Source organism: Pelodiscus sinensis, chromosome 7 (assembly GCF_049634645.1).
Source record: "Pelodiscus sinensis isolate JC-2024 chromosome 7, ASM4963464v1, whole genome shotgun sequence".
Classification (NCBI taxonomy): Eukaryota; Metazoa; Chordata; order Testudines; family Trionychidae; genus Pelodiscus; species Pelodiscus sinensis.
The window spans coordinates 13,647,637-13,669,582 of record NC_134717.1 but is presented as its reverse complement, the minus strand read 5'-3'; the positions used below and the strand labels follow the sequence as shown (position 1 = coordinate 13,669,582).

The 21,946-nt window shown below is 43.9% G+C and overlaps 1 long non-coding RNA gene across 1 annotated transcript in view; it reads right to left on the bottom strand.

Moving 5' to 3' along the window:
• The window catches only part of LOC142830285 (uncharacterized), a 63,083-nt gene extending 50,985 nt beyond the window's left edge, over positions 1-12,098 (bottom strand). Inside the window, exon 1 of the long non-coding RNA XR_012905435.1 lies at positions 11,647-12,098. This is a non-coding gene — a long non-coding RNA (uncharacterized LOC142830285). The remainder of the gene's footprint in view (positions 1-11,646) is intronic.
• Positions 12,099-21,946: the final 9,848 nt, after the last annotated feature.

Sequence of the window (21,946 nt, the reverse complement as noted above, 5' to 3'; positions counted from 1 at the left end):
TAGACTAAAAAAATTTAAATTGTGTAAGTTTCACATTTCCCTAAATGGTTGGATTAGTTCTGCCCTATTATAAAGAGATCAGGCTCATCAAGAGAAATCTGGGGCCTCGGTACAGCATGTATCCCAGGGTCCAACCCCCGCCCATTTAATTTCATTTCCCCAATACCAATCAGTAAATCAGATGCCTTATATTTCACTTTGTCCTCCTTCCTATCATTATAATTGGTAGATTATGAATAGATCTGTGCAAGCCTTTCCAAATGTATAATTGTGAGCATTAATAGTTGAGAGGATCTACAATTGCTGTTATCCACGAATGTTTTATTGGAATGACACTGGAGAAGTTCAGCCAATCAGGGACACAGGAGAACCACCCTGTGTCCTGTGAGGATGGCGATCATTATCACTGTGACAGGGTGTGGCCACAGAAGACCCAATGGTGTGCTCATAGACTTTAAGGTCAGAAGGGACCATTATGATCTAGTCTGACCCCCTGCACAATGCAGGCCACAGAATCTCACCCACCCACTCCTGAAATAATCCTCTCACCTATACCTCAGATATTGCAGCCTTCAAATATTTTGAAGACACCAAGATGCAGAGAATCCTCCAGCTGTGATCTGTGCCAATGCTACAGAGGAAGGCAAAACCTCCAGGTCCTCTGCCAATCTACCCTGGAGGAAAATTCCTTCCCAACACCAAATATGGCGATCAGCTAAACCCTGAGCATCTGGGCAAGACCCACCAGCCAGACACCCAGGAAAAGTTCTCTATAGTAACTCCTATCATCCCTCCATTGGTCTATCTGCTGGGCTAGATCCTCTGGTCTCCCCCAGACAAGGCACAGAGTTGGGATAACCACCGCTCTGAAGAACAATGCAGACACTGAACCCCAGGAAAATCAACCCCCCTTCCCCGATAAATCCATCTTTCTCGGAGTAAAAGTTTTACACAGTAAAAGTTTATCTAGGCAAGCCCCCTTTATCAATAAAAGAGGAATATGCACATTGGTTGTTCCCCCCCAGGTAATAATTACTTATACTGGGTTTGACAGTCGATAAACATGTTTATGACATACAAACAGCAGGATTTAAGTGATTGCAAGTGAAAAGAGATCAAAGTAAGTTACAAAATTAAAACGAGGAAAAAACATACAGATACAGCCGGTCCCCGAGTTGTGAACAGTCAACTTACGACCATTCGCAGTTATGACCAAAGCTGTCGTAAATGGCAGACCCCAAGTTTTGAACACGATCCATGCTTATGAACAGCGTGGTCGCTTATGAACAAACCAAGTTACCATATGTGGTCCGACTTATGAACAAACCAAGTTACGTCCAATTGCTTGGTCCGTAACTGGTTTGTAAGTTGAGAAGAGGCTGTAGTTCTAATACACTAAAACCGGTTGCAAGCAGTTCCTTACCTAAAGAGCTGTTCTTTTCCTAGCCATAATCCTCAGGTCAGAGATGCTTTTCCCCTGATCTTGGTCCCCAACCCTCTTTTTGCATATGCCATGCCAGCAAAAGAATAAGGGTATGTCTACACTACCCTCCTAGTTCGAACTAGGAGGGTAATGTAGGCATACCGCACTTGCAAATGAAGCCCGGGATTTGAATTTCCCAGGCTTCATTTGCATAAGAGGGGCGCCGCCATTTTTAAAACCCCGCTCGTTCGAACCCCGTGCAGCGCGGCTACACGGGGCACGAACTAGGTAGTTCGAACTAGGCTTCCTAGTTCGAACTACCGTTACTCCTCGTGGAATGAGGAGTAACGGTACGGCTACACGGGGCACGAACTAGGTAGTTCGAACTAGGAAGCCTAGTTCGAACTACCTAGTTCGTGCCCCGTGTAGCCGCGCTGCACGGGGTTCGAACGAGCGGGGTTTTTAAAATGGCGGCGCCCCGCTTATGCAAATGAAGCCCGGGAAATTCAAATCCCGGGCTTCATTTGCAAGTGCGGTATGCCTACATTATCCCGCTAGTTCGAACTAGCGGGGTAGTGTAGACATACCCAAAGGGACTGATAGTTTCCGATTGCTTAAAATCAACATTCCCCTAGGCAGGAATCCTTTGTTCTCCATTCCCTCTTCCATGAAAGATTACCTGGGCAAAATGGAATCCCAGTACCAGATGATATGGTCACATGTCATACTAGTCCAATCACTTTAGGACTTATAGGACAAATAAGGCAGTTTACAAGTTGTTCACCCAATTCTTAAGGCTTCTGGGGCACCATTGATGGTTCTCATTAGCACATTTAAAGCCATAAACAATCTCACACTTCCTATTTATAACTTTACATACAAGAATGATACATTCACCAAAATAGGATATATAGATCCAGCAGATTGCAACATTACAATGGATAGGTTACCTGAGGTGTTTTGTACAAAACTTCTCCAAGTTGTGAATATTTTTATTCACAAGCCAATTTCATAAAGCATGGGGAGGAACCATCACAATGACCCTACAACATTCATTGCTGTAGCTCTATTTATGCCCTATACATCTCTAAGGCATGTGGCAAGGTCAAAATCTGAGAGAGAAGGCAATTTCTACACAAACTACAAAAACTGCATGTGGACACAAGCACCTCATGGGTGCACATACAAATACACTTTTAGGGACCATGAATTTCATTAGAGAGTGAAATGGAATGTAGCAAGACTTCCCACATGTTTTAGACGAAGAAAATGACTGAATGCAAATGAAACTTGAAGGCAGACTACACAAATTGTTCTCAAACTGGAATTTATGGACCTTGGACAGCACCTTTGAATTACAGGACATCTCCAGAAGTCATAGAAGGGATAGATCTAGGGACATTTCTTATGCAAGTCTGGAGATACTGTACATCATGAAACTTAACACACATTGGACTACTTTCGTTCCCAGTGTACAAAAGATCACAGTTGAAATAATTCACTAAAAAGTGTGAACACCTTTTGATAGACTGTACTATCAAGTCAATGGCAATATCTGAAGCTACTTTATTAAGTGCTGCACCTTACACTTCCAAGTAGTATCCATCCATGGAACATTATACAGTAGAATATCAGAGTTACAAACTGACAGATCAACCAGGGTATGTCTACGCTACCACCCTAGTTCGAACTAGGGTGGTTAATGTAGTCATACGAACTTGCAAATGAAACCTGGGATTTGAATTTCCCGGGCTTCATTTGCATGTTGCCGGGCGCCGCCATTTTTAAATGTCCGCTAGTGTGGACTCTGTGCCGCGCCTTGTGGAACGAGGTGTACAGATAGTTCAGATTAGGCTTCCTATTCCGCACTGTCTGTACACCTATCTGTACACCTCGTTCCACAAGGCGCGGCACGGAGTCCACACTAGCGGACATTTAAAAATGGCGGCGCCCGGCAACATGCAAATGAAGCCCGGGAAATTCAAATCCCAGGCTTCATTTGCAAGTTCATATGACTACATTAACCACCCTAGTTCGAACTAGGGTGGTAGTTTGGCCTTTCCCCCACATACTTCGTATTAGTCCTGGGTGAATTCTACAATTTTTGCATTTGGAGCCATGATAAAATTGCAGAATCCCCCTAAAACTATAGTTTGAAATCAAAAGTATACAATCAAGCAGCAGCAGACACACAGAAAAAGCAAATTCAATAAAGTACTGTGGTAAATGGAAACTACTAGAAAAAGGAAAAAAATAAAGTATTTAACAAGATAAGGAAACTGTTTCATTTAAATTAAAATGGTTAAAAAAGCATTTTTCTTTGGCATAGTAAAGTTTCAAAGCTGTGTTAAGCCACTGTTCAGTTGTAAACTTTTGAAAGAACCACCTCACCATTCTGCTCAGAGTTACAATCTCCATTCCTGAGATGTTTGTAACTCAGATTCTGTAATTGTGCATCTTCTTGATGCAAAGCCTTTTGGGTATGTCTACACTGCAAAGTTAATTCAAAATAACAGCTGTTATTTTGAATTAACTTTAATAGCATCTATACATGCAAACCGCTAATTTCGAAATTAATTCGAAATAGCGGAGCACTTAATTCAAATTTGGTAAACCTCACTCTATGAGGAGTAATGCCAAATTCAAAATAGCTATTTTGAATTAAGTGCTGTGTAGACACTTAATTCGAAATAGGGGGCCTCCAGCCCTTCCCATGAAGCCCTGGTGGCCACTCTGGGCACAACCAGGAAAACTTACTCTCCTCTCCCCCAGCCCTGGAGCTATTAAAGGGTTAGACCCTGGCCACAGTGCCTGTGCCAGCTCCAAGCCTTCCAGCCCAGAACCAGCAGTGGCCACCAGGGCCCCTGACCCAGTGGCTTCAAGACATGAACCAGCAAGCTACTGGCAGCCAGCCCTCCACCACTCCCCAGGAGCAGTCTGCCAGCTCCCAGGAGCCTGACAGGGGCTGGAGAAGGCGGGTGCCTTCCTGGTCCAGGGTGGAGATCATGGACCTTATTCAGGTATGGGGGGGTGCCCCCAACGTCCATGATCTCTGCACTAGATGGAGGAATGCAGCAATCTATGGCAGGATAGCTGCCAGCCTAGCCACCAAAGGCCACATGCGAATCCAGGAGCAGGTTTGCATGAAAATCATGTTGGTCCGGTGAGACCCCCAACCCTGGGTCCTGAGCTTCCCCTCCCCCTTCTTCCACTTGCTTCCCCCTTCCAGCTCCCTCCTCCCAGGTTTCCCCCTCCCGTCTCTCACCCTCTCTCTTCCCCTCTCCCACCTCCTTTTCCCAGTCTCCCCAGAGGTTCATCCCCACCCAGTTTTGTTCAATAAACCCAGTTTCTATTTTTGAACATACATGTCTTTTGTTTGACATCAGGAGGGGGGGACTAGGGAGGGGTAAGTGGAAGGATGTGAGGGAGAAATTGGGCACGAACCCCCAATGGGGAGGACCAGGGTGGCTCAGAGCTCCTCAGGGTGGATGCTCTCCTGCAGGGCCTCCTGGATCCTAACAGCCCCCCGATGGACCCCCTGGATGGCAGCCTGCAGCAGGTGCAGCCAGGCTGATGGCAACGACCTCATGAGATGGACCAGTGTGCCCAGTGGCTGCTCTGGATCTTTGTGGCTGAGTGCTGTGGTGTCCTGAGTGCAGGCACTCAGGGCACTCCAAGACAGAACTGCTTTGCTGTCCCTCATTGAGGTAGACAAGCAAGAGGGGAACCCTGAGAACTGTGTCCAGGATGGGGGTAGGGTCCCTTTAAGCACAGAATTCAGTTAGCCTCAGGCAGCAGCCCCATACACTAAGTCCTAACCTGATGCCCTGCCAGCACTGGTTCCGGCCAGCCTTAACTTCGATTCAGGGTCCACTCAGTGTGGACGCGCTATTTTGAAATAGCAAAACACTATTTTGAAATAGCGCATCTATACAGAAAACCTATTTCGAATTAGTTTAATTCGAATTAACTATTTCGAATTAAGTTAACTCGAATTAACACTGTAGTGTAGATGTACACTTTCAGAGGAACAGATCTCAAGGAAATCTTCCCACATCAGGTGGAATATACAGAAGTTCTCTACCAGATATTAATTCTACACTGCGTCTACACTGCCGGCTTTGCAAATGATGCATGGATTAGCATTTTGCTGCACTTCATTTGCATAATTTATTCAAGCCGTTTTGCACAAGGGGTTTTTGCACAAAAATAAGCAATGTGGATGGGGTTTTTTGCACAAAAACACTGTTTTGCGCAAGGTGAGGCATAAGGATCTTGTGAGAAATGGGGGTTTTGCACAAAAAACAAAAACCCATCCACAGTGCTTGATTTTCCACAAAAACCCCTTGTGAAAAAAACAGTTTGAATAAATTATGCAAATGAAGCCCAGCAAAATGCTAATCTGCACTTTATTTGCATAAGCTGCGCCGACAAACCCAGTAGCATAGACAAAGCCATAGTGTGCACATACAATGATTATATCCAAAGCCCATTGTTAAGGCTGCAGAGTTAAGTTCTAAAAAGTTAGGGAATGTCAGAATTGCCATCGTCCAGACATTTGCCATGAAAAATGTCAAACTCAAATGATTAAGTTTGACAAAGTTAGCAACTGAAGAGTTTTAAAGTGGCCTATTTTTAAGGATTACCTGGCCCATGTGAGCAGAACTGTAATATATACTTTAAAAACTATGCTGAAGTTGTATTAGGGTACTTCTAGACTACATGCCTCTGTCGCCAGAGGCATGTAGATTAGGCTACCCGACCTAGTAAAATGAAGCGGCGATTTAAATAATCGCCGCTTCATTTAAATTTACATGGCTGCCGCGCTGAGCCGACAAACAGCTGATCAGCTGTTTGTCGGCTCAACGCGATAGTCTGGACGCGCGGGTGTCGACATCAAAGGTATTTGTCGACCACCCAGGTAAACCTCATTGCAGGAGGCATACCTGGATGGTCGACAAATACCTTTGATGTCGACACCCGCACGTCCAGACTATCGCGCTGAGCCGACAAACAGCTGATCAGCTGTTTGTCGGCTCAGCGTGGCAGCCATGTAAATTTAAATGAAGCGGCAATTATTTAAATCGCCGCTTCATTTTACTATGTCGGGTAGCCTAATCTACATGCCTCTGGCAACAGAGGCATGTAGTCTAGACGTACCCTTAGAAGCATGTTTTCTTTCAAATTCCTCAGATAATATTAAATTAATGAACATTTTAAAATACTCACATTTTCTACAATTCTTTCCTCATCCACTCCTGAGTAATCAGAGTCATGTCAGCTACAGATTTGGCATCCTCCATTAGCCTTATGAGGTAGGAGACTTTATGCATATTTTGCCTTTATTTTTCATCTAAATTCTCCATCTGCCATCAGCCAACGGACTGGCACTTGTAAATTTCTTTCTTTTAAGGATATATTTCTTTGTTCTTGCAGAATAGAAGACTGGCTAGAGATAGAAGTTTAACAAAGGAGGCTTCTACTGATATACCTTGGTATACCCTTAGTTCATAAACTCATCTCGCAAAATACAGTGTATTCCTACTTAACACAGTTCACTGAAAATCTGCAAATTCAGTACTGTGTCCCCACAGTCAAACAGCCTGTGCTCTGAGGTCCCTAAACCTCCCCCTGCCCAAAAAATGTTTATATTCCTCACCACCTTTGGGCGGTAATGCAAATCTGGATTCTCCAATAACATGCCTATTACAATTTAATTAATAAATTAAACTCTCCAGAAAAAATATTTACAGTCAGAAACTCCAGGTGTCACCTCTGCCTTGGCTTTTTGTAGGCAGCTGCCTCCTGCTCTGCATCCTACCTCTTCAATTCCCAGCCCCTGGACCTCCTAAAATAATAAATCTATCAGTTGAGAAGGCTGTAACATTTTAGCTTGATTCTGGTTGGTGGGCTTGGTGCAAAGGTGGTAGCTAGAGACCTGTAAATTACATGAGATAAGATTAGAAAATGTGGTGGTCTCTTCTGGCTTTAAGCTCTAGGAAAAGGCAATCTCTAGACATCAGGCATACCTACAATGGAGCTGGACAGCAAAACTCCCTGGCCTAGAAGACATCCATACTAGCTAGCACTGATCAATGTATTACACTAAAAATAGAAGTGTGGCCACTACATCAGAAGCAATGGGAGGGGCTAGCCATCCTGAATATGTACCCATCTGAGTATGCAATGTGGCTAGGACCTCCCACCGTTTACTTCACTGAAGCTACACTACGCTATTTAGCACACAAGCTGTATCAGAGCTACCCTAAGTATGTCTCCCAGAGCCGGAATTTGCACTGTTCCACTCTCAGGGAATGTCTACAGAGCAAAGTTAGTTCAGGATACCAGAGGTATCTTTTGAAGGCATCTGCTATTTCGAAATATAGTGGATGCGCTATTTTGCCATCCCTGTAAATCTCATTGTACAAGGAGTGCAAATTGTGTAGCAACCTAATTTGACCTACTCCCACCTGATCCCCAAGAGGATAAATCTTTCCTTCTCCCAACAATAACTATCCTCTGAAAACACTGTAGCTAATGGGTCAATGTATGGGGCTCGCAAGTGGAAGGCTCCCCACCTTTATGGAATCATTGCCTTCTCTGTTCTTTCCTCATCTCACCTCTCATTGCTTCTTCTAAACTCTGCATCACCATATCTTTCCTCAGTCATGGTGCCATGCACAAGACTCCTTATGGAGCCCAGCATGGGGAGTGCTGGAGTATGACTTCAGAGAATCATTCTCTTATCCCCAGAAGGAGAACTTCACTTTTCAAAGGTTTCCTAGACCCCGATGGCGTGAGCCACCCACAAATCATGTGGCAGTGCATGATGCTAACCCCTCGGCCTCCAAAATGACCCACTTTCTGATTATACTATAATCCTGTGCCCTTAGGGAAGTCATTATAAATTGCCTCTGGATGTGCCTAGAACCAGCAAGAAATAAATATAAATATTGCTTTCAACCTCAAGAGCTGCCTTCTGATGATAAACTTCTTAATCATGTGCTAATGGCTCTTTCTGTCCGCTCTCCAAGTGCCAGAGTCTGCTGGCTCATGTTGCCTTGTATGCCCTTGTGTTAATTACTTTGACTAACTACAGGAAAGACTTATTAAATTTACTGAAGCCACTGTCCATAAACGAGTATCTTGCAATTCTTTTACACCAATAACCTGCATGAAGCCCTCTTTATTGCTGATAAGATGTAGGAAGCGGTCAGAAACTTTATTCCCAAAGAGCACAGGGAGAGCACAGGGAGAGCACAGGGCCTAGCAAGCCCTGGTTTGAGAACTGAAGTGGTGCATAAGCCTCATGTGTCCCCTTGCAGGAGTGAATTTTAGCCAACATCAAGACTATTCACATTTATCACTGAGAACAATGTGTAAACTTAGCAACTATCCACTAGTCACCATGCCACCAAAGTATCCATATGTTCAAGTTACATCCACCTTGCAGACTGCAGAATCCTTCCCGCAGCTTATGCAGTTGTTATGATGCCAACCATTCTTCGTTGCCAGTAGCGCCACCTTCATTTTATTCCAAGATGAAGAAAAGGGGATAGTGATATTGGGAGTAGGGTAGCTTTTAAGTTCCTTCCAACTCTGGGTATGGGGGAAAAAAAACTATCCAGATATGTCTGCTATATCTTTTTAAATGTCTGTGCATCTCTTGGTCAGATGTCTCCATAGCAAAATGAGTCTGAGTGCTTTCTAACTTGCCTCTTACACACTTTCTTTCCCATCTCAGCTGCAACAGAGTCATTGTCAAGGCTCACCTTTTTCTCTCTTCAGTTTGATCTTCCAATGGACTCCAATGGAATAATTAGTCTTTGATTGCTACTTGCTATGTTCATAACTCTCAGCCTGGCTGTCTCCATCAATCAATCGTGTTCCCTCAACAAGAGCAACAAAAATAAGTGTCCCATTAAGCACTATGAATTAGTGATGTTTGGCACCTCTGTTCCTATTGCTAATTCTCATCTTTCCTTCTTGCAAATGGCACTCACAAAAGGGAGGCTGCCCTTCTGTTAAAAAAAAAAACCCAGATACACTGTGTTTCAGGGCAGAGCGAAAACAAAGGAGCCTGACCTCCTGTCATTTCTATTAGGCTGTGTTCCCTCCAAGGGAGATGGCCCCTTTTATTACCAATCACTTACTGGGATTTCTTGCTACAGTTTAATATTAAAATGCTCTCATATCTTATCCAGCCAAACTATAAAGTCTAAAGAAAAAAGCTGTTTTCACCACAATGTAACTCGCTCACCAGAATAGAGCTGCTTATATACACAGCAAATACGTTTTCCATATTCATACCATGTCTCTGACCCGTGGAAGTATTTTTAGGGTCTTATTTCCTAGCCCCAAACATCCACCAGGGTCTATTACAATCAGAGTTTGTTGACCCATCAGTCATACTTCAAGGCTCATCTATGTTAGTAGCTGAGATATGTATAGCATTAGGGGCCTGGGGAGGAGGTAGCAATTGCACTTTGTTGACAGCTGTGTTTTGTGCAGGGGAGGTTGGTTCTCTGCTATTGCTGGACTTTTTGTTGTTGTTACAGATTGTAGTCAACATTTACAAAATTGCATGCCTAAAGTTAGACTCAATGAAATCATATGGTTTTCTCATTACAGCCGGTCCCCAACTTACAGATGCATCAACTTACAACCATCCACACTTACGACCAACCTCCCATTAACCCTGGTAATACAGCTGGTCCCTGACTTATGAATGCACCATCCACACACAGTGTGGCTGCATGTAACAGCATGTATTTCCGACTTATGAACAAATCAAGTTACGCCCAGGTGTTTGGAATGAAACCCGTTCGTAAGTCAGGGACCGGCTGTATTACCAGGGCAGGCACCTAACAGACACGTAGGCTGTGTCTACATTGGCACCCTTTTCCAGAAAAGGGATGCTAATGAGACACTTCGGAATTGCAAATGCCATGGGGGATTTAAATATCCCCCGCGGCATTTGCATGAACATGGCTGCCGCTTTTTTCCGGTTGAGGGTTTTGCCGGAGAAAAGCGCCAGTCTAAACGGGATCTTGCGGAAAATAAACCCTACTTTCAAGTAGGAATTTATTTTCCGCAAGATCCCGTCTAGACTGGCGCTTTTCTCCGGCAAAACCCCGAGCCGGAAAAAAGCGGCAGCCATGTTCATGCAAATACCGCGGGGGATATTTAAATCCCCCACGGCATTTGCAATTCCAAAGTCTCATTAGCATCCCTTTTCTGGGATTCTCAACCCAAAGGGGGAAAACAGGGTATCCAGTGGCTTTAAGATACCATTTCACCTTGTCAATCTTGGGCTTCTCACAGGTTGGGAAAGCTATTATCAGAACTTTGACAGGCCCTCAGAACTAACTCAGTTATGGTAGCCACCACCCGTAACAAGCCCTCCCACTCTGGACCTATTTCTAGCACATCCCATGCTCCAGGTCTTGCAGGGAGTACTCCAAAGACAGCCTTATTGCTATCCTCCACAGAATCTGAGCCTAGATAACGGTCTTGCGGAGAGAACTGCAGGTTTTAGGGCTTTTCATATGCTTCTCTGATTTTTTTTAAATGACACCTAAAAGGGTTTATGTGGGTGAGGTTCTTACTTAAGTATATGGATATTAAGTTTAAAAATAACACAGAGCAGCTATTTAAACAACATAGTTATACATTTATTCCAAATGCAGAAGAAACTGTGGAAGAATAAAAAGGAGCAAAAATTCTATTACATTAGACTGTTCAATGTGTGTGTACTGTAGCCTATAAGGCTAACCTGTTTTCTTACCTATGGATATATTTCCTATTACCCAGGTATAGAATAATTTAAATACTGGACCTGGGACAAGAATCTGTCAGTCCTCATAGTAATACCAGAAATTCATAAGTAATCTAAAAATCAGTATGAGACAGTGAGAAACACATGCAGAGAGTTGCTACTTTAACTAGGCACAGGCAATTCGACCACAAACATGCAGATAGCCACCTAGCAGCATTCAGCTGAATATGGTGTTATAATTCTGAGGTGTTTGGCATAATCTAGTACTACTCCTTGCAATAATACAATGAGAAACAGCAGCTTCAGCCCCAAGTAGCTATTCTTGAATACCAGTAAGTTTCCTTTTGACCATGAAAAAATAAAGCCATAACACTTTAGAAACAGCAAGCCAACATTTTCTAACAGCACTAAACAAAACATAGGTAGTATCATGGGGGCTGCTCACCATTAGTCCTCCTCTTGGTAGCTGTAGGAATTAACTGACTCCAGGTCTGACACCTCCTTTCTGCGACTTGCTGCATGCCCTCAGTCTCTTTCTGACTCTCAGCCAGGTAAGATGTTTTCCTCTATTGCTTAGCCCTCCAGCCAGGTCACATATATCCTCCCCTTCATACAATGGACTCAGCAGGTCTTCCTATTCACTCCCTGGCCAGTGCTACTTCTGCAGTGACCGGTAGGGGAACCCAGTCTGCCCTCTGCTCCAGGTTACAACTCCAGGACCCTTTACTCAGCAGCCAAGGTCTGTTCCATTCTGAATCTTACTTCCTTTCCCTGAGCCTTTCTTTCAGAGCCCCCCTTCTCTGAGTTTGCCAGCCCCAAAACTCCTACTAGAGAACAACTATAAGATGCATTCAGGGACGCTGTAGTCCCCAATACAACTCCTAGGGAGTGACTGCAAATTATTTACCTGCAACTCGTCTTCTGCTGCCAAATTCCTATCTTTGCAAACTCAGCTCAACTCTTTCCACCTCAGCTGGACTCCCTCAGTATTCAGTCAAGAGATTACTTAAACCACTCTATTCCCCTCATTTGTCTGGTTAACAAGCCCCTTCTTAGCCTACATTAACCCCTTCCAGGCCAGTCTCAGGTGAACCCCATTCTCCCCATCACAGATACCTAAATCAAAGTGGCCTAATTTTCAAAGGTGCTAAACACCCACTGACTTGCCCTGGTGGATTACTGCTCAAGTTAGCTGATAATCCTTTTGCTATAAAAAAATTTAATGCCTCATACCACCGTCCATTGTCACTTAAGTTGGGATGGTAAAAGCTTTCAGGAACATTGCATTTTTATTTTTCTGCAACTTGTCATGAATAATGTTAACACCAAAACAGAATTAGATGTGCAAGCACCTTAAAGAAGAAGGAGACCTTAGGCCCACAGCCCTGTTTTAAACAGAGAGAAAACAATTTTAACATGACATGTATGTAGAATGGATGTTTACTATTTCATTCAAACTACTAAATAAATAGTGTGACCATTTTTTCCCCATGCAGAATACAGGACACCAAGGGGGGTGGGGCCTGCTGGTGATTGGGGCTTTAGTCCAAAGTGGGAGACTGCGGTATACCAGGAGGAGGTCTTACATAAGGCCTATTCCAATACAAATAAGATGGTCACCCTATAAATGAAGCACTGAGGGCCTAGTCCCGTTTCCACTGAAGACAACAGAAAAACTCTTGACTTAGGCAACCGTCAACAAATCACTTGATGCTCTGTGCCTCCATTTGCCCAGTTTGTAAAATACTGACCTCCCTTTGCAGAGCATTTTGACTCCAACCCACAGAGGTATTTAGGCACCTAAGTCTCAGGCTGAGCCCCTAACTTCTGGTCTTAGGCTCCACTACAATCTACAAAACTCCCACTTAACCCTGTGGGCAGGGCTGCTGATGGGGGGGAAGGGGAAGGGGAATTTAGTGGGCAGCTGCCCTGAGACCCAGCAATTCAAGGAGACCCAGGGTTCCTGGCCGCCACTGACAGCCGGAACCCTGGGCTCTTTAAATCACTGCCTGAAGCACCGCACCGGGTGCTAAGCATGGCTCTGAGGGATGAGGGGAGTGCACCACACTCCAAGTGGCGCAATGGGCTGGCTCCACCCCTTCCACCTGAGAGCCACCTCTTCTGGGAGCATGGAGCTGCCCTCTTACCCCCACTTTGCCCAGAGTCCCAGGGCGGCTACTGGCACTCTTGCCTGTAGATGCCAAAACTTAATGAGGAAGTAAGTTTCCAGGGTAAAATTTCTCTTAGGTGCCTATGTTTGAGACAATAATGTACATGCTCTGAAGCAGAAACATAGGCAGTAGGGAGCTTGTACCCTGTCTCCCACCTCCGCCCCAGTGGGATTCACAAGCCAGAGGAAGGCAGGCAGATACAGCGGCTGGGCTCAGAGACTAGAGGAGGTGCTAATGGTGGTGGGAGTGATGATGACTTTTAGAACAGTGGGTAGAGTCCTCTCATGAGTTGGGAGACCCCGTTCAAACCCTGCGTCTCAAGGGAGTGTTCTAACCACGGTTGTATTGGATATTCCGATGTGGGACTCCCTCTCCTATTGCAGCAGTTCCACTCTGGGCTAAATAGTTAGAGCTGGCAAGAGAAGACTTGACTTTGTAACTTGGGATTGGGGCATCTGCTGGGCAAGTGGGAGAACCAGGGTCTAGCTCCCCCTATTCCCAACACTCATTCATTCTGTCTCCACAGTGGAACTGCTTCTGCAGCAAAGACCAAGGAAGTAGCTCAAGAGTTAGCGTGCATGTCTGAGAGGAAGGAAACCCTTCTTCAAACCCTCTCTCTGCCTCAAAGGGGAATTGAGCCAGAGTCTCCCACATTTCCCGGGGGAGTGCCTCCAAACCAATGTTTCCCAAACAGGGTTCCATGGATCATCATCATCAGGGGTTCTGCGAGAAATCGTGGAATAAATAATGCTGGCCGGGGCCTGGAGCGTCTGTCACGCCCTTCGCCTCCCGCCCTGGTGCTCGGATGACTTCTGCGCAGCTCAGCCAGGCTGCTGCACGGGAGCAAGAGGCCATTTGGGCTCCGCAAGTGAGAGGCAGGAGGGGGGGGGGGGGAAGAGAAAGAGAGTGAGGCAGGAGGGGGAGGATATTTGATATTTGAAAAAAAAAAAAAAAAAAAGATTAGATAATACAAAAAAAGACAGGAAAAATGCTCCAACATTTTTTCTTACAATGTTGGCTGACATTTTATTTATATATATATATATATATATATATATATATATACACACACACACACACACACACACACACACACACACACGGCTCGACAAATCTGCTTATCTACTCGCCTGTGGCGAGTAAATTTCAGCTGGTCGCCCCATTCACTGGCGATTCGCACATGCACAGTGCGGGGCTGCCTGGCGAGTGGTTTGCAGGGCTCGCCAGCCACGCGGTTCTACACTCTGTGCATGCGCAGATCGTTCTGTGCATGCGCAGATCGCTCTGCGCCGGCTCCTCCGGGTTGTAATCTACTCGCCACAGGTGAATAGATTACGTTATTTGTTGAGCCCTGTATATAACAGCTCTTTACAAATAAATTTTCTTGAAAAAATTTAGCAGTAATTGAATTGTGCTCCCCTCTGTCAACTTTTTCTAGCCATGCAAACGTTTTCATAGGTGGGGTTCCTCGGAATATGAAAAATTATTTTAGGGGTTCCTCATGGGAAAAAGGTTGGGAATCACTGCTCTAAACATTGGGCTAAAAGTGATAAGGCGGATAGCGGTACCACCTCCTCTGCTGGCTATCCAGTGTGGAGTGAAACAGGTTTAACCAGTGAGGTGGCAAAATTTGCAGATGATACTAAACTGCTCAAGATGGTTCAGACCAAAGCAGACTGAAGAGCTTCCAAAAGATCTCTCAGAACAAAGTGACTGGGCAACAAAATGGCAAATGAAATTTAATGTTGGCAAATGTAAAGTATTGCACATTGGAAAAAAAATAATCCCAACTCTATGTACGATATAATGGGGACTAATTTAGATGCAACTACTCAAGAGAGATATTGGAGTCATTGTGGATAATTCTCTGAAAACATCCACTCAGTCAAAAAAGCAAACAGAATCATTAGGAATCATTAAAAAAGAGATGGAGAATAAAATTGAGAACATCTGATTGCCTCTATATAAGACCATGGTATGACCATATCTTGAATACTGCGTGCAGATGTGGTCGCCTCATCTCAAAAATATATATTGGCATTGGAAAAGATATATTGGCATTGGAAAAGCTTCAGAAAAGGGCAACAAAAATGATTAAGGGTTTGGAACAGGTCCCATATGAAGAGAGATTAAAAAGACTGGAACTTTTCATCATAGAAAAGAGGAGACTAAGGGAAGATATGATGGAGGTTTATAAAATCATGACTGGTGTGGAAAAAATGAATGAGGAAAAGTTATTTACTTGTTCCCATAACATAAGAACTAGCAGTCACTAATGAAATTAATAGGTAGCAGGTTTAAAACAAACAAAATGAAGATTTTCTCCACACAGCGTACAATTGGCCTGTGGAACTCCTTGCCAGAGGAGGTTGTGAAGACTAGACTTTAATAGGGTTCAAGAGAGAACTAGATAAATTCATGGAGAACTAGATAAATTCATCAATGGCTATTAGTCAGAGTGGGTAAGAATGGTGTCCCTAGCCTCTTTCAAACACTGGAAATGGGTGACGGGAGGGATTGCTTGATGATTCCCTGTTCTCTTCACTCCCTCTGGGCATCTGGCATTAGAAGACAGGATACTGGGCTAGATGGACCTTTGGCTGTTCTTATAGATTCTTATGTTCTTTAACTCAGTGCCACGAGAAAATACTTAGGTGCCTAAACTGCCTGGCTTCAGCAGCCAAGAGCCTGTTCTTGGATTGCTAAGCAGAGTTAGGCATTTCCCCTCAGCCTGGACTTTCACATAACTGGATGAGAGGGGCAGAGCTTAGCACATACCTTATTTTCAGCATCTCCTGCTAGGTAGCTTAAGCGGGGAGCTTAAGCACACTGGCTTTTCAGGATCACATTCTGAGGCACCTGTCTCTCCATTTTCATGGTACAAGGAGTGTGGCTACCTGAGACTCGGGCTTTATAGATCCCTTGTTCCTGAGATTTTCTAGACACCTAAGAGTTAGGTGAAGTGACAGTTCACTGCAACACCTCTGTCCCTCTAAGCCTTAGGCTTTCTGAAGAAGTGATATAAGAACTAGCTATTGTTAAATGATACAGGATCTGTCACTAACCCCAGCTCAGTGTTAATGCTTCCCATTCAGCTGACTTATTTTTTTTCCACATCTACCACTTTTGTTACCTTGTTTGGAATAGGAGCAGAGGTTTTCACTGGTTTCAGTTGGCTTCCAGTGTGTATGCACACTTAGGGTGACATTCAAGTGTCCTTAGCATTGGCCTCACTCTGTTTCCATTAAAAAGTCAGTGGTAAAATTCCTGTTGATTTCAATAGGCACAGAGGTAGGTCAGTGCTGAGAGCTTTTGTAAATGCCACTCAGAGTCTTTGCTGCCAGCCAGCCACTCTATTAGTATGTGTGGTATTTGCATTCCAGCTGCGGCAGCTGGATTCAAGAATGGATCTGTTTGTCTACCTGCCTGCCTTTCTTTTTATTCTGAATTGACATTTATCACTTGGTCAGCCCCTGGAGCAGAGTAAGATAACACAGTAGAAAAGTTCCTGCACTCTCTCTTTTGCTGCAACTTCCAAAACTCCTGCTGCCAGAAAAACTGCATGCGTGGAGATCTAAGGGCATGTCTACACTGCCACCCTAGTCCGAACTAGGGTGGCTAATGTAGGCATTTGAACTTGCAAATGAAGCCCGGGATTTAAATATCCCGGGCTTCATTTGCATGTTCCCGGGTGCCGCCATTTTTAAATGCCCGGTAGTTCGAACTACCTGCCCACGGCTACACACGGCACAGACTAAGTAGTTCAAATTAAAGCTCCTAATTCGAACTACCATTACTCCTCCTGCAATGAGGAGGAGTTAAGGTACCCTGGGTTTGAGTAGTAGGTAGGGACAGGCTGTAGGCTAGAATTTGTAGCCAGAGCCTATTCTCACTGTAGCTCTAAACGTAAGTTTGTTACTGTTTTTTTCATCCTTAGTCAAAGCACCAGTAAGATCACAGTGTACACTATAAATAAAAATAGACTATTAAAGATTATGCTGAGCTTGTGGCTGCATTTCTTACAAATGAGGAATTAATCAGTTTCAGAAGTGCAAACCTTTCTTCAAAGCTAAGAACCCAAGTATGAACAAGGCCCAATACCTTTTCTCATCATTTTGGTAGGAGAGGAACAGAAACATCTTTGCATTTCTCTCTCAAGAACAGAAAATCTTTAAGTAATTTCAAGTACAGAAATTCAACCAAATGTATGGATCATGTCTTCCAGACTTCACATTTAGCTATTGTTTGTTTGTAAAGCAATAACAAAATCTTGTTGAAGTTTTCCTTTCTCTGTAAATCTTTTATCTGTGCTGCACAGTCATTTACTTTACTTTCTCCAGCTAGACTTGAATCATCTAACCTCATTGACTTTATCAGATGGCACCAAGAATAAGATCTGCTATCTGTGCTGCTGGTTTTATTTGTTTTACATTTGACTCCATGTTGTCTGAAACTGCTATTAATGTCCCTTTTCTTCTGGCATATAACCAAAATCTTCTTATAATAAAGAATAGCATCTTGTGTGTCTCTGACTACAAAAGATAACTACAGTAATTATTTCCTTCTTTACCTCTGTCCTTTTTATATGGCCCATTTCCATTTTCTGTATTTACTAAATTAACATAATTAATCAAACAGTTGATAAAAGACGTGTAACTCAAATCCCTTACTTTGATATTAGAAAGACTAAATGGGTGAGATCTTTCGTTGGACCAACTTCTGTTGATGAGTGAGACAAGCTTTTAAGCTTTTTCAGATTTCTTCTTTAGGTCTTGGGAAAAGTCACAGCTAAATATAAGATCAAACAGATAGCATAGCATGAGTAGCTAGCATGTATTCTAAGGGCACAATCAAGGTGAAGTGAGGCTAGAGGGTTACAGCCTAGAATGGTTAATAAGCCATTAATCTACTGTCTTTCTTAAAGGCTTGTCTTCGTATACAGTTCTATAGAAGTCAGTTGCACCATAGTAGTGCTCTAATAAATTGAATACTATGCTAATGGAAGAGCTTTCCCATTGGTATAGTTAATCCACCTCACCTAGAGGAGGGCTTCCATCAACATAGTGCTGTCCACAAAAGGGTTTAGATCAGTATAACTATGTCACCCAGAGGTATGAATTTTTCACATGCCCGAGGGTGCTTCTACACAGCAGGGCTTAGCTCAATTTGCGTAGCTTATTTAGAACTATGTCAGTTGCATATCTTACTTTGAAATAGCTTATTTTAAAATAGGGAGCATCTACACAGCACTTATTTTGAAATAGAGCACTCTTCCTCTGACTTCCTTACTCCTCGTACAATGAGGGTTACAGGTGTCAAAGTAAGAAGTCCTCCAGCTTGACAGTATTTTGAAATAACCGCCTGCTGTGTAGGCGCGGATTAAGTTATTTATGAATAGCACTAATGATTTTGAAATAGCTTTGCAGCATAGACGTATCCTGAATGACATAGTTATAATCAATATAGGTCTGTAATGTAGACCTACTCTTTAGACCATGACCATTAGTATCTAGAAAGGTTATGAATTTAAGCTTTCCTTCCAGGCTAATCTTTTGAAAGTTTTCCATGGGTATTTTGATACGGCATTTATGGAGTAGTGTAGTATTATTCAAATATATCACTCGTATATGTAAACAAAGAAATATTGGCCTCAAGAATCTTTTTTTTTCCATTATATATGTATAACATTTTGCTATATTTCAGGTATTAAATATTTTCAAGAAAAAAAGATTTGGCTAGAAACAGTATGGTGGAAATAGTGGGATATGTACTTATCCTTCAAAAGAGGAATTTATTATGTTTCCACAGCAATTCTTCTTTTGCAATGGCCTGTTGACACTCTCCAAGGGGCTGACGAGATGCATATGCACGTAAATCACTATATATAGATGTAAAAGGTAAGGTGATGTACGTTCCAAAGATAATTTGCCACTCAGTGTCCATTAACATGGTGAAAACACCACACACTAGTTTTCCAGAGTTGGGAGGGGAAATGCATTGTACTAAAAGTGACATTTGAATGTTTAATACCGGGGGGGGGGGGTTAAAATCCCACTTCCACTGCCAATTTATCTATCTCATTTGGATTGCACATGAACTAGCTACTCACTGAGACAATGGCTACCTTTGTTGGGAATGGGCCACTAAACTGGATGTTGTTGGCATTGATTCTGAAGCATCCAGCATCTCATAAACCTAATGATCTAAGTTACACACTGAATTAGGCATAGAAGAATTGAACTTTGTGGTCTCTACAGGTGAACATTTTCAGATCCCATTGCAGTAGAGTACTTAGACATTCTTGAATTGCATTGACTTTAGTGGGACTCAAGCATGCACTGGAACTTTGCCAAATAGAAACAATATGCTGAATTAGGGCCTAAAGAGGAGGAATGGCTACCCCATAAGAACTTTCCAGGTCTCTGTGAGTAGATGGGTAAAGTTATCTTAATGTTCATTTACCCAGATCTGTCATCACATACAGATAACTCAGTTGAATCTCAAATCAAGCCAGCTGAATACAGAAGATGGATCTAACAGCTTCAAAATGGGTGTTTGTCATCTCTCCATTGCCATAAAGACGACAACAGCCACTGGTCCTACCAATACCACATGTGCTTGCCACTCTCTGCTCCAGGGGCAGGGAACCTTTTTTGAGTCAGGGGCCACTGACCTACAGAAAAACCAGTCGGGGACCACACACAAGTGAGAAGCAGGAAAAAAACCCACACTGTGGCCCCTGACTGAGAAGAAGAAAGACACTCCGCACATTCCCCTCTCACACCAGAGTCTAGAGGGGCCCAGCCTAGTAGGTTGTGTGCTCCAGCCCCACAGGGGAGGGTCAGCAGGGGGACTAGAGTGCCAGCACAGGCTCCCCTATAGTGGAGGCAGCCTAGAGCCTCGGAGGCCAGATCCACGCAAGCCAAGGGCCACATCCAGCCCCCAGGCCTGAGGTTCCTCAACTCTGGCTTGGTTTCCTTGAAGCTAAATACATTGTTAATGATTTAGAGGGGCTTGAAAACAGAGGTCCCATCAGTTCCAGTTATTACTATGGCCTGGTGTACACTATAAGTTTGATCTCCCTGGTCTGGCACCCTTGGGACCTGAGCTGTCTCGAACCAGGGAGTTTGCCAGACCACGGGAGGTCAGTGCTCCTCTGATGGCTGCCCGCTCCTGGGTTCCTCTCCCTGGAGCTCCCTCCCCTGGCCTGGCAGGGGCTTTTCACGCTGCTGCCGCAGGCTACCTCAGCATCTCCCAGGGCTCCCAGCTAGGACCACCAGGCTTCTACAGCCCCGCTGCCACAAGGTGTTCCCCAAAGAGGCTGCCAGGCCACCCCATCCCTCTGATAGGGCTGGCCCAGCTGTGGCTGATGATTCTCTGGGGTTCCCCAGTGGGGCTGCCTGCCTCTGCCAGCCCCACTTCAGCTGGGACATGCTCAGCCAGTGCTGCCCCCTCACCCCAGCTCCACTGCCACTGGGGGTTTCCCAGGGTTCTGACAGGGGCCTCCTGGTTGCCGCCAGCCCTGCTGCTGCCAGGATTCCTCAGCTGGGGCTAGGGCTCCCCAGCTACTTGGCTCATCTGACACTGAGGAGTTCCCTGCCAGGGCAGGGGCTCTCCAGCCATACCTAGTCCTGTTGACATTGGGGATTCCCCAGGCAGGTTCCAGTCCTGGCCTTAACGGACCACAGATGTTGCTGGACCAGAAAGTACTGGATTTGGGAGGTTCAACCTGTACAGGATTAGGTCAATATAAAGCAGCTTATCTTGACCTATCACTGTATGAGTCTCTACTAAATTTTTGTTCCCGTCAACATAACTGCCCTGACAATTTAGCTCCCTGTCCTCATGACAGAGTGAATGTCAATATAGTTAGGTCAACAGTGTCATAGACACTGTTGTTTATATAGGCTGTTACTGGTTTCCAAAAGTCATTCCACAATGCACTGTGTTGTTTCAGGCCAATTCCACATGCCAAATACACATGGAAGCATTGGAACTTAACTTCATTTACAATTTTGGGACCCATCACAAATTACGAATAAAGACATTACCCGGCTAGCACACTACCTTCCATGTCCTAACGATTTAACCAACCAAACAATGGGTACTTAAGAACAATTTTCACCTTTTCTATCAGCTACATATAACATGAACACTCTAATTCACTATTTTTCCCTTTCTTCTCCTCCCTCCCTTACTCTATTTTGGAACTGGACTTTTAATATGCCATTCATTTGAAGAAGTTGGTTGTATCTACAAAAGCTCATGATACCATTTACATATTTTGTTAGTCTTTAAGGTGCTGCAAGACTATTTGTTGTGTTTTAAGATTTTCCACAATGACAAAATAGTCAATACAAAAAGCATCTGGTGAGAACATGCACCACTGACACAAGAAGCATAATGTGGACACGCAAAACAATTTACTTCAGTGGCGGTATGCTGACATAACTCACGTTGACATAATTTTATAGCACAGCCACACCCTAAAAAGATAGACTTGAGTTCATTTCACATATTTAGCAGATATGCAAAATCTTCTACCATTCCTTAGAATCTTGAACTCTATTATTT